The following is a 14,542-nucleotide window of genomic DNA, read 5'->3' on the forward strand; positions in this document are numbered from 1 at the left end:
GGTGTCTGAGCCCACACATAATATTGGATAAATATCCCCTACATGGAGGTGTCTGAGCCCACACATAATGTTATATGAGGATGACCCATAAAATAACATTCAGGTCTTAGGGAAGTCCATCAAGTTCAAACGCTTCAAACACGCCCACATGGGAGGCTTGACCAATGAGGCCTGAGCTCGGCTGTTCCTCGCGGCCAATTGGAGGGGAGAGAAAGCCTGATGCGGGGTAGGCGTGACCAGCAGTCAGCCTGATGTAATGGGGGTGTAACTCCAGTCTGTGAAAAACAAGATGAAAAACACCAGGCTCTGCAAACAATTCTCTGCTTCTATTAACTCCTTACACTGCCTGCAGACAAACCCTGTGCACTATTCCTAATATTGGGTAAATATCCCCTACATGGGGGTGTCTGAGCCCACACACTACATGGGGGTGTCTGAGCCCACACATACTATTGGGTAAATATCCCCTACATGGGGGTGTCTGAGCCCACACATACTATTGGGTAAATATCCCCAACATGGAGGTGTCTGAGCCCACACATAATATTGGATAAATATCCCCTACATGGAGGTGTCTGAGCCCACACATAATATTATATGAGGATGACCCATAAAATAACATTCAGGTCTTAGGGAAGTCCATCAAGTTCAACCACTACGGAAATAAACATATCCAGATATAAAACCCTATAGACAGCAGTTTTATATCACAGGTTTTATAGCTCACACTATATCGGTGTGTGGGCCGGTGGTAAGAATGGCGGGTACATTGCTGACTATTGAGAAGAATGTCTACCTTACCGACAGCCAAAAAGATCATTGGTGTCAGATAAACTGACCTGAAAGGGACACAATGGCCATTTCCCATGGAACCCTTAGCAATGCCTTTTTTGAGAAACACTGATCTGGAGGTTTCTTTAGGAAAAGACTGAATAAGGTGGAAACATCACAGCTAGATTCATGTGTTGTGAAAGAGGTTTGCAGGGACCTAGCCACAGTCTCCAACGGTTCCATATAAGTAGGATGTGGTCTGTAACAATCTTGGTGTACCATACCATGCCATACATATCCCTAGTATCATAGCTATTCAAACTGAACTAAAGAAAAGACATATTTTAGGTTGGAAGAAAATCTTGCAGGTAGGATCTGAAGAAACAGAATGGTGTAAGGATCGACCAATGATTATCTGTAACAGTGCGTGACCTTAACTAGTACATTGATTTACACCTGTTGTATGCATAGAGCGAGATGACATGTCACAAAGGATAAAGTGAAACTCTACCCAACATGGCTGTTTGCTTTGGATAGAGTAGAAATTGTGTCAGGCTTGTTTTATTGCTGTCTGTAGTAAAGAACGCAGACAGCAATAAACCAGTCAAAGGTTGGAACTCTTCCGCAATAAACACAAGAAACTGAAATAAGCAATATAAGAAACACTCTGCTGAGTATGAAATCAGATCAGTTATTGCTGCACTTTGTACATTGCTGTTTTCCTCTCTGAATCTAATATTAACACATTTTTTATTTTATGGTCTTCTGAGCAGGTAAAAGTATTTCCATTTATCTCTTTTACTAACAAGTAGTAGTTTTATCATATTTACCTGACTTGATAAGGGAACTTCTCAGCTTTGGGAGCTGTCCCTACACATGACTGAATCAGGACTCTTGCCCACAGGATTTTGTTTGCACCAGAGCTGCTTTGTTTTATTTCAGCTTCATGCAACTCAAAATCAAAGCAAAGTAACTCAGAAGCATGTAAATAGCAAGCTGCATTTGATTTACTTTCTGATGCATAGAAAGAAATGTAAATGCTGCCATTGCTGACCTTCTTCTGACAATAAAAGCCATCTGGCTACCCCCAGGTCCAAACTATCTGAGCATTGAGAGGAAACAAACATGCAGCAAATCAGAATCCCTAATGCATTCTTGTTTCTTGTGACTCCTCTTCTTCCCCTAGCTAGACCAAGCAGGCAATAGAGACCTAGGCCTGAGGGGAGTACTCTGATCCTTGTTATGTAATATCAGCACATTACACTATTTTTGTATAGTAAACACGTTAGTGTTACATAAATTGAACTAAGACTGATACTGTACAATTAGCACTTTATCAGCGCCCCTCCTAATGTGTATCATAGGAAAAGTAAAGGGAATTCTAACATTGGTATAATTGTCATTTATAGCATGCATATCACAGGTTAGCCAAGCAGCTGGCATTTTCAGCAATAAAAAGCAATGTTTGTACATCTCAGTTGTGATTTATTTTGCTTGGATTAGTGGTAGTACAGGTCCCCTCCTTATCTTTTATAACAATAAAAAAAGAATATTTATTTTTAGTTATATGCAGCATCTAATAATTTGTAAAAGATTCCGAAACTAGTCACAGATATTAGCAGTCATAGAGGAGGCACAATAAAATATGATCTAACATGGCATATAACTGAACTCCAACCCAGCTGGGCAGATACTATGCAGCATGCGCAAAAGTGCTGGCTATATATATAGATATATATCTATGTATATATATATATATATATGTATCTATATATATATATATATATATATATATATATATGAACATATCTATTCCTGCTTATTGTTCACATTATTGTGCCTCTCACCTCCACAATATTAACTTTTACTATGTAGCCTGTCAGCACACACTCCACAGGCCACATAGTAAAAGTTATTATTGTGGGGGTGAAAGGCACTTACTTTCTATTTAAACTTTAGCCCAGGCCTGTCTGTCTGATACAGGGTTTCTAATTTAAATACGTTTACTTTAAAATGACATTTGACAAATAACCTAACACAAATTATCTAGGAGGTAAATAGCATATAGGCCAGACTGGGCCTCATTAAAGGGAGGCTTAGGGGTCTTTTTTAATCTTTTAAATCTAATAATCAAACCAAAACCATGCAGAATAATTCAGTGGCTTTTTGTACAGGAATCTGTGCACAGAATTTACATAGAAGTGCATGATAACCTGGATTAGTTGGGACCTTCTTAGGTAAACTGTCAATGACAGGGAAACAAATATGTGTATGACTCCAAGGAAACTAACATAGTACATCTGACACATAGATAGATTTAATCAAATGACAAAAGAACCTAAAGTTAGAGTCAATGCTGTGCCACATTGCTTTTAATGTGTAGCTCCCTGTTCATAAGAGACGAGAGAAAGACTAAAAATAAAAAATAAAATTATATATGTGCAAGCATGTATTGGGACCCATATAGCTCAGGTATAAGCTGTATAATGAATAAATGGTAACTAACCTATGCAGAGCGCTGCTGTTTGTTAAAGAAAGGCCTTAAACTTTAAAGTAATATATAGATGTTATCCAGCTTGAGTTTTTGTTTTTTTCTGCCACATGGATAACTGTTTTCAGGGGACAATTTGTTTTTGTGCTTCCAATAAATGTAGGTAAGCAATGAATGTGATGAAATATATATATATTTTAGGTTATATTCTTAGCACAGTGAAAGGTCCAGCTGAACATTACTGCTGAGTTCCTAGAGTGTTGCTTGGGTTAAATATCCTGACTAGACCAAAGGTGCTTCCCTTTCAGCTCTGCATTCATGCTACAGTTGTGTGGAAGGTCAATTACTTCAGCAGCAGAGGAAGGGTGTGCAATGTATCCTTTCCTTGCCAAATAATATCACATGTGCTTGCATTGCAGGCACATGTCTCATTATCCTTGCACTTTACAGGAATCCAATCAAATTTTTACAGCAAAATGTGTATTTTATTCCAACAAGTCTACTCTTTCAATTCACCCAATTCCTGTCCATGTGTTTTCCACATGCATGTATTACAGCTATATGAAAAGTATGAGCAAAGCTTTATCAGAACATGATTACTATTATACACTAACACACTCTTTCTTACTCCAAACAAATGCTAAGTTAGTCTCCAAGGAAAGAAGTTGTCAGACTGAAAATCTTTGGTGGCTTTAGATCTTTATAAGGTAACCAACAGTGATTCTCAATCATATCCGAAAGGTGATACGATTTTAGACACACCTAAATATTTAATGCATGTCTGTCAATTCTGAGGGTTTAAGTATCTAGGTAGTTGTGATTCATGAATTGTGTGATACAGTGGACACGTGACAAATACCATGCATATATTAGGGTAGAACTAGCATCACTTATTTAACCTGGTTTTCTAATCAATTCACTCACTATATAACTGTAAAAACAAACAGGTGTACCTACACCTACCAAAAAAGTAAAGAAAGATGAAAATGTCTTTCTTTACTAAATTAATAGGCTGTAGTTTTATTTTTAGGTGATGAGGAAGGCATTAATAAAGGACCATCAAATCAAGTTCCTGATTTGTAGCATAAGATCATCTGCAGCCATGTGTGCAGCCCCATGCTGTTTTGCATGTCAACCCATCCAAAAGCTAACTCCCTTCTGTCCATCTTTTATTAAACTGGCCTAGAAATGTTCTGGAAGGTAACTGCAATAATGCCCTTGCAGGGTCCTTGCAATAGCAACTGCTTTCTGAAGTAGGAGGGGATAATAAGGGCCATAGGTTTCTTTATTGTTGTATGAAGTACAATGTCATATAGACAGTGTAGCACAATGAATAATGTGATGCCAAATTCAGGGGGTATTTGGCATCATGATTAAAGGGCTTGTTTAAAGCAAAATCACGCTTTCAAATGCTGACTTAGTAATGTCATCAACACTACACAAATGAAGTGAATTGCAATCTTCTGACCAGAATTTGACACGCAGTCCATAACAGTCCCAGCATCCTACTTACCACTAGCATGCTTTTGTTTAGTAATCAAGCAACTGATCTGCACTGAAATGCATAACTAATGTCAAGCCACTGTGTTGTGTCACAGCATAACATTCGTAATTTTTTTTTTTAGTTAACCAAGTTTGTCTTTAAGTCTCACAAAGCACCTGGTAATATTATCAGTTGGAAATAATATTCCCTTCCCCTAGACTTCTGAGAAGCCCCTTGGACTAAGAGTAATCCTTAATTTTATTTCAGTTTGGAGCCCCGGCAAGGACCCTACAATCTCACATCCCAACGAGGATTGTGGTGTGGTTGATGGTGGGATGTCTGTAGGTCTGCAGCTGTCTGAGAGAGAAACACGCAGATAAGATAATTTATGTCCAACTGAATGTACTGCCAGTAACCTTGTGGTGCCTGTTGTTATGCAATACTGTTAATTTAATAAGGTATTTGAAATGGAAGGTGACCTTGTGAATTCTCAGTGAATTGTGCTTTAATGTAATTGAAGTTTACATTCAGATTTTTCTGCATATTTTGAAGAGGTTCACATTTAGGTAAACACTTGTGAAGAATGCTGAACATGAGGTGCAGCAAAAGATAATAAAGAGATTCTATTTTCCATTTTTCAAGATTTAACACCACACACAGCATTTAACATTTTATTGTTGTTTTAAATACTAGCGAAAACTCCTATATATATCCACAACACATATAATTATAAAATTATATAATTTTTAGGCATTTATTACATTTATTTTTTGCCACCATAGACACAAACAAAACATTTTTTAATAGTGCAATTATAACTGTTTTTAAGCAGTTTTTTTTAAAACTTTTTTTTTGTTTAATTCAATTAAAGTGTGATAAAAAGCTTGTTAGGGGATTACTTTCATATGGCGTTATTTGTGTCCTTGACGTCATTGAGGATTCAATACGTACCCTGTAGACTTGCATGTACTCGCCGCTACTTACCAGCTTCTTTCATTGCTCTTTTCTGTATAAAAAAGAGGGCTGACTACCTTCCATTACCAACAACCCTTGAAATTGTTCTCTACTATTGTTACAATGGTCGTGGCTGCACGGATTTAAGGTTTTAAATGTCATTAAAGTGATAATACCCACTATTATCTAAAGCTCTCATTTCTTTAAAAACAGAAAAAAAACTTAATATTAGATTGTACAATAACAGTTGAAACAAATTAGGGACAGCAACCTATACATCTAATTATGTGTGGTAAACATTTGAGGAACTTTCTACCACTTTCATTATTTTTAAATCAGGCAATTTCCAAGGTTGCAGTAAACTACCAAGTTACTGGTAAAATGCTCACAAATACACCAAAATCTCAAGTTCTTCATGTAAAGGTAGAAATGCTGTGGTCCGTTATTTTGGATCTGAAGCACAAGTAATTCTACTGGTGGTGGTCTGTGGATCCTTTTAAAACTGGGTGCATAAGCTTTGCTACCTCAAGCAAACAGAGTGACTTTTTCCCTACATGATAAACAGTAATTTAGTAGCCCCTCAATAGATTCACAGGGCCATGCACTGCTTTGTGGATGGATTGCTGCCAGCTTTGAACATGACTGGTCACCAAGCCATCTATACATTATATTTCACAGATGCATGTCCCATGTCAGAGAAGCATCAGATGTAGAAATCTTTACTTTGTTTGGCAGGGCAGTGACCTCAACATTACTGTGGTCTTACATAACTACTACACTGGACTTCTATGACATTGAAAACATGCCACTAAAAGAAAATGTTTCCTTTAAAAACTAGAAGAATAGTAATTTTTTTAAAGTTTGCTTTGTTGATCGATGGCAAGCACAAAGATAAACATGTCAGGTTCCCTGAATTTAACTAATAAATAAAATTGGCTTGGTCTAAATTGTTTCTAAGGTAACAACATTATAACGTATAAGTTCCTTGTGCCTGCAGGTATCATTGTTAGACGTAATAGATGATTTTGCCTGAGACGAACATATTCATTTATCTTGGGTGAAAACTTTGTGTGTGTACAGCTGTCCTGATGTCTTTCACCAACCTGTCCTTGTGGATCAATGAAGGATCGATATAGGAAGACCCCTGTATATCCTATGGATGTGGATGACACAATGGGGTGCCACTTGCACATCTTGTCCCCGCCTTAATTCTTCATAGAGTGGAACAGTGTTGTGTGTACAGCATCAGTTGTTTTCCAGCAACAGCAACCCAATGTGTATCTGCAAAGCCTCTCGAAAATCACCTCTTTTTTAATCAATTTATACTTCACAGCCCACATTTCTAGAAGCTGTGGACTGTCTTTCCTGCTGGACAACACAACCCTTAAGTAATGATATGTGAGCCATGGCTGGCCTGAAAACATACCCCCAGGGAGCATAGCCATGACTGCCAGGGCTCAGGAAGTAGGTTGGGTGATGCTGTATGCTGGGCTGTGGGGTCCACAACCCCACTGGCTCCACATCCACGCCTGGCCAGGTGTGAAAGAATCTGCAGGCAACAGCGATGGAGAGGACTTTTTAATGACACTTTGGTACTTTTTTATAATCAATCTCTAAAAAGTGGATTTGGTCTAAAATAAAGGTATACTGGTCAATATTGTCAAAAGAGAAATCTCTTTCTGTCCTTATAGAGGTGTATTAGAGAACCTGTTTACCGGTAAAACTGAGGTCACTTTGTGTTTCTCGTTAGTTATTAAGTATGATCTGATCTTGGCTTTGGAAGTAAACAGGTGAATGAGCCATCCAGGAAGCAAGAAGTTGTCACAGTAAGTTCGCATACAATTACATCACTAAACAAATATCATGTGCAAGAAAATGAAAACTTGACACCTGCTTTAGGACAATGACTCAGAAACCTGAGCAAGGTGCTTTTCGGGAAACTTATTTTGACATCCTTCTTAAAGTTTATATAAAGTTTATTCTGCTAATATTTTGCCTGGATTTTGTCAGGATTCTGTTGAGATGCTGGAATCGACCTGAAGACTTCATGACAGTTGGATGCCATGCTAATGAAATTAGAACTTATCACTGAAAGACTAATCTAGTATCTAATGGCAGCAACATTTCCTTTCTTTAAATTTAATATTAATGCTTCTTACTTTCAACTGGAGAAGTGGAGGTAGTAATGGTTAGGGTTTAGGGTAATATTTTTCTTTTTAAAATGGTAACAAAGTTAGCGGTCTTTCTTATCAACACAAAACTTTTAACAGTTGGGATTCTCCAGATAAATGGTGGAGAAGTACCAACACCTCTGGCTGCAGCTGTATGGTTGATTTAATTTCCAGCCATAGATAAAAGAGTTAACAAAAACACAATTGTCATTAATATGCTTAAACTTAAACTTGCAGGAAACAATGAAACAGCTGCAGATACTGTACAACATACCACAGTACCTAACAGCAGATGAGCTAAAGTTTTAAACTTGTGTAGTTTTTTTCAGCTCCTACTGTCTGCAATTTCAGAATGATGTAAACAATTTAGTGACATAGACCATACTAATGAATTAGACCGTTCAAAGTCTACACTCCTTTAGAAAGTCAAAATCTATGTCAAAGCATACGATCAGTGCATGAATATGAGCAATCACTTGGTTATATTACATCAGTCTTCCTAATGCGAGGGTGTCTATTACAAATCTGGCACACATTTATAGACCAGCATAAATAAGATTAAAGAGGATCTTCCACCTTAGCCAAAACCTTGTATCTGTGTGATAGAATTCCCTGTGTGATATTAAAAACACATACTTTCTGGTCTATGTAATTCAAGATTGTCTTCCTTCCATTCTGTCCCCTCACACTGCTTCTCTCCCATGTCATCATTTAGGGTCTTGTGTATGTGAAAGCTGTCTAAATGTTGTCTCTTCTATGACAGGTGCTCTCCGCTGCTTGCCTCTCTAACAGCTTCCAATTCACAGGATTTTCATAAGAAATCTAGTGTATGTACAAGCCTTTTGGCTTTCTTCATGCTGTAATGTATAAAAAATAATCCAAAGCAGTGTTTTTTTACACACCATGTTCTGCCTTTGGCTAGACTGCTCTCTTGGATGAAAAAGCCATAAAGAATAGAACCAGCTGTAATCCAAATGCTGAAGATAGAATTTATGCCATTGTACCATAATGGGTCAGCACAAGGCTATGAAACGAGATAAGCCAATCAGTTCAGCACCCACGTGCAAGTCCCTTAGCTAATGAGAGATTCTCCGATACACAAAAGTGAAGTAAAACTTTCCCAGTGTGAAACGGCAAAACAAAGTGTACTTTGGCATTCCTCACTGCTGGATAAAAATTTACTCCTGTTGTGACAAGTGGGAACAGTTTTATTTTGTATCATGGAGGAAGTGGTGAATACTGCCGGGCATCATAGAACAAAGAAGAGGAGCAGTGGCTAGTAACAAAGAAGGATGAAGATGGCAGTAGTGAAGAATGGAGGTGGTTAGCTTTTTTTATCTTCACAGGAGTCTTAAACATTTTAAGACAAAAGAAATGATGGAACTATAGGAATGGAAAGTGAGTGTGTGTGAGATTAAGCTTCAAAATGGAGAGCTTTCCAGGAATTTAGAAAAATATGCTTGGATGGATAATTACGGGTCAGGAGCCGTAACATGTAAAGTAATGAAATGTTTATTTAACACTATTAAAGCATATAAAAAAAGTTTTCCATTCCTCTGGCTATGCTTGGGCTGTACAGACTAGGCAGTGCCTTTTGATCTCTTTGTGCAAAACAGTTCATATGACGGTCTGGGAAACAGCACCTTTCTATAGGGCCAGACAGGCCTGGACAAACTACCCGCATTACCCACTTACTTTTCTTTCAGGCTTTGTTATGCTCCTGGAGCGTATGTGTCCAACACATCTGCTAGGGAAGAATAAACTGACCTGACAATTCACCACCTATTCTTTCATCTTCAGACCTGTTCAGTAACCCATTCTGGGCTAAACCATGCACTAACTGCATTTGTAACTATTGGCAGGCCATTTGTTTGCCACATATGCTAAGCTGAAACATACAAGATCATCTACAGCAGGGGTCGGCAAGCTCCGGCCCTTAGACCAGATATGGCCTAGCGGGTAGTTCATTCCAGCCTAAGGCCCCCTGGCTGATCCGGCCTAATGCCGGCAACCCGCAGCTCCGGAGCCGCCCCCTTGCAGTTGTTTCCCCATTTACCGCGGCCGGCGTTGATACTTTCGCCGCCACGGTAAATAGGGAAAGCTTCCTGAAGGTAAATCGCTCTCCTCCGCAATACATATGGAGGAGAGGGATTTCACTTCAGGGCACGTTCCCTGGTGGTGGGTGGAGCCATTAGGGCGGGTCTGGCCTGGTGTGCTCCCGCCAACCCTCTAAATGGCCAAACCCTGTGCTACAAGTAGTCCCTGAGTTAAGAAACATCCGACATAGGACACCTCCTAGATACCAATGGGCTTCCAGCAGAACAGAGGCTGAAGGGGGCGGTTTGCATGACTTGCAGAAAAAGTCTTTTGCTAAACAGATAAGATTGTGGGTGATCTTAGAAGGGGGAGCTCTTTCTGCAGACTCTTGTAACCAATGACCAGGACAAACTCTGCAGTTCCTTTTCTTTTGGGTGAAAACTTATTTATTAGTTAAGTTTCTTTTAGCATATCAAAGCACAGCTTGCTCCAGAAGTTAATAAATGTCTAGGCTCCATGAGGTTTTTTTTTTAGTTTTTTTTTTTGCTTTGTTTGTGATGAACTCACAGTGATGATTTTACACAGTAACTGACACCACATTGCCTAATAATATGTTGAGGCAAACATCTGTACTAATTGCATTTATTAAAATAATGTACCTGTTTTGACTTACATTCAAATTAGACTTATGAACAAACCTACAGACCCCATCTCGTATGTAACCCGGGAACTACCTGTACTTTGCAAAACTTGGTTAGGTTGCAAAATGTACAATGCAGTAAAAAGAAACTGTAATGAAGCTCCCAGAATGTCTTAGCTTGATCTACACCGATTTTCATAAAACTAGAGGGAAAGCTATAGGACCACTTGCTGACATATGACTGTTCTCTGACTTCCCTTATTTCCAGTTGCAGCTTATCTCGGTTGGAGATTCAGAACAATGACATTCAAAACAGGGCCAGAAATGCCATCTATGTTGTGGTAGAAACACAAAGAACACTAATGAGATACTAAATTAAAGAAGGGACAAAGTCCCTCTATGTTTACTGAGAATATTTTTTATGAAGCAGAATCTCTACTGTTTCAATTACCATATGGGCCTTAAATATGAAATATTCCTACTAAGTATTACTTCCCCACAGCCATCGGTGTAAATAACAGTTTTAGACCAGGTCTTATGATTATTGCTGACTAATATATTGCTCAGTTTTTAGAAGAACATGTTTATACATGTTGTAGATGGTAATTTGTATGAATAGAATGTAAAGAATTGAACTTTTGTTCAATGTAACATACTGATTACATTAAATTTTAACATATAGTTCCTAAAAGGTGGACTTTTTCATGCTCATATACTTTGTAAGGTTAGGATTGTTCATTGTGTGGATAAAATCATACACCGACTGCACTTGTGCTAAGCCACAAACAGAGGGCAATTTTTTGTCACCAAAGAAGATGATTGCCTCAGGTGAAAATCTAGCATTGGTACTGCTTTTCCAAAATGTCATTCGGTCGCCTAATGACAGACAACTAATGAGCGGTATTGGTAACTACTTGGGAAAACACAGCAAGCACCTCCACTCCTCTCTCTATAGAACAGGACAGTAATGCCTGTACAGTGCTTGTTCATCCCTACTGTTGTTAGAAATCATTACTAAAGATTGTTTCCAGTGACAACTATTGAGTGTTGTACTTTAGCATACATGTGTATCTGGAATCAGTGCTGTGCATGATAAGACACGTAAATAACCTTTTTCTACAGCATTCACTTTCTTTGAGCCTGCTGTTAAAACAGGGCAGGCCACATTGTTTACTGATCCCTTCTAAACTCAAACAATAAATTACAATCTCCTGATCTCAGTTTTAGAGATGCCACTGAAGTTATTGAAGCAAGACATAAGTGTATTAAATAATGTAGGCTGTAAATACTTACCTTTTCTATTGACAAATGTTTTAATTCTGATAAATGGTCACTAGAAGTTGCCAGGAAACTTCTGGGAGACCCTAGAGGCATGGAGGTTCGTGGTAAAAACCGTGAGAGGTGCATGGAGGACGCAGGAAACCCAAAAGTGTTGGCTTCCCAGAAAGCTTTAGAAGACCATGTTTAAGGATCAAAGTGGCCTCCCCTATGGGGGAGGTAAGTATTTACAGTCTTTATATACTGGTTTACATTGTTTATATACTTTTCTCTGGACACATGGAGTCTTTAAACAACACCTGATCGAGCAATAGCTTCAAATACCCTACATGTGAATGATTCAGTGCTCAGTTAAATGGTTGTTTTGTCCCCTTCTCTACGCTTTTTATAATAAACAATGAAAAGACAAAAGCACACCGAGGAGATTGGTCACAATTTGTTCCCCAACTGTAAGCAAGTGTTAGCACAACAGCATTATGAATAAATCTGATCTAGCAACTACACTACACATGTCCCTGTATACAGCAGAGAAGTCTTTTAAAGACAGATTTTGAATACTGTACTTATACTAGAATACTGATTGGATTTCCTCTTTTTCTAAAATCCTCCAGTATTCAGAGGGATGAATACTGCCCACTCAACCACAACAATTCTCCGTCTGCATGGTCACCAGTAGTCACAAGTAAAATACTGAACTAAAACTACTCCTTCAGAAAAGCAATGATCAATAGGGGGATGGGAGTCTCCCCTTATGTAACTGCATAAATTGTTCATAAAAATCAAACAGGGCATTAGCTATTATCTTCACATAGGTCAGCAAATGTACCAAATACCAAACCAATTACCAATTCATACAAACAGGTAAAAAAGGTCAATAGGACTTATCTAAGTATGTGACAGACATGTAGTCTCTCCTACCAAGGTTATTGAGTGCAGTCACTATCATGGTTAAATGCACGTAAAATGGTCTGAGTCATTACTTGAAGCTGCCGGTGTCTGCTATGAACATTCACAGCCTTGCTTCATCCAGGGTTATTTTAAACTTCTCTAACTGCAAAGCACATCAGATTTTGCAGGCAGTGAAAAGATTAGATTCTGATGCAATCTAGGCTTCTAAGGCTTGAAATTCAGCATTTTCTTGCTAGTTTATGTATTGTTTTGTAGTGAAGGAAATTAAGATCAAAGTCTAATCTATTAAGATAAAGCATTTTCTTAATCTAAAATCTTCTGTGCAGAAGGACATATATAACAAGTTAATAAAGGTATTTAAACTGTAAGTTGCAATTGTATGCAAAATACTGTAAATGATTAATCTATATTTAGTCATAGTAAAGTTATCTGTACCCAGACCCTCCTAACTGTCACTTGTTCCTGGGATGAAATGATCTATCTCTATCCTCCTCAAGTAGATCATACCTGTAAATTGTATCCAGGTAAGTTTGAATAAGGACTGAAACCCTCTGGACCCACTAATCAGAAAGGTTTTAGGCCCACCAGATGCAGTCCCCCAATCTCTGGCCATCCACATGCAGCCCTTTCAGGGCAAAACAGCCAGAAAACCTAATTACAATCGTGGAAGAATCCCTCCCCGGCCACAGAATTGGGCACCCCCCAGTACACACAGAGCGGGGCTTAGGGAAGCCATTCCACCATATTCCCCTAGAATCTATTTTCTGCTTGTTATTGGGGTACTTGTCACGAGTATGTACTTCTCTCCAGAACTGGGGTATTTGTTACTAGTATGTTCTTGTCACTGTGGTACCTGTCATAAGTATGTGCTTGTCACCGTAACTGGGGTACTTGTCATTGGGGTACCTGTTACTATGTGCTTGTCACTGGGGTACCTGTTACTATGTGCTTGTCACTGGGGTACCTGTTACTAGTATGTGCTTGTCACTGGGGTACCTGTTACTATGTGCTTGCCACTGGGGTACTAGTCACTAGTACGGTATGTTCTTGTCACTGTCACTGTGGTAGTATGTTCTTGTCACTGTCACTGTGGTACCTGTCGTTAGTGTGTGCTCGTCAGGGTTATGTAACTGTGGGACCTTACTGAACACACCCACTTAGGAGCACTCCACAAAAGTTCTCAGGTATGACCAGGTGACTTTTTCAAGAACAAATGCCAGAGCTAGGAATGGAGTAGAATGCTTAAATGACCATTACCAATGTATGGACTCTTTTATAAGTACAGTAGTACGATGCCACAAGACAAATAATACCCTACACTGGGCCTGGCCCAGCACTTTAGAGCAGAGCTCCCCAACTCCAGTCCTCCAGTGACAGGATCACGTTAAGAGTATGACCCACAGCCTTACTTTAAAGATTAAATGCTGAGTCTGACAACTCACTTGCACCTACAGGAAATTTAATCCTATATGCAACACCAGATGAGCTTGACTTCTTAAACTAACTGGCTTAAAGAAAAATGTAGAAGCCTTAAATTTAAAAAGAGGAAATGAAAGAGTCAACAATTTCTGATTTAGTAAAGCTACGCAGGAAGGTAATTTCTGTTGATTAACATGATAAGGGTTTACAAACGATGTCCTGGAAAATGATAGGAAAATTTTATTTGGTTCAATATTATTCTTTACACAAAATTGTTTATATATTTGCAGAGTGGAGAAATTTTAAAACTTCTTTAGGTTATTTTTTTCTGCAATCCAATAGGGAAATTTAAGCTGTCCCCTCTGAAGGATTTTCCCTCACCTGTTGCT

General features: G+C 38.6%; 1 protein-coding gene across 1 annotated transcript in view; it reads right to left on the minus strand.

Moving 5' to 3' along the window:
• Positions 1-14,542, minus strand: part of SESN1 (sestrin 1) — a 91,427-nt gene that overhangs the window by 8,258 nt on the left and 68,627 nt on the right. The window lies entirely within an intron of this gene.

The sequence above is a fragment of the Pyxicephalus adspersus genome, chromosome 4, assembly GCF_032062135.1.
Source record: "Pyxicephalus adspersus chromosome 4, UCB_Pads_2.0, whole genome shotgun sequence".
NCBI lineage: Eukaryota > Metazoa > Chordata > Amphibia > Anura > Pyxicephalidae > Pyxicephalus > Pyxicephalus adspersus.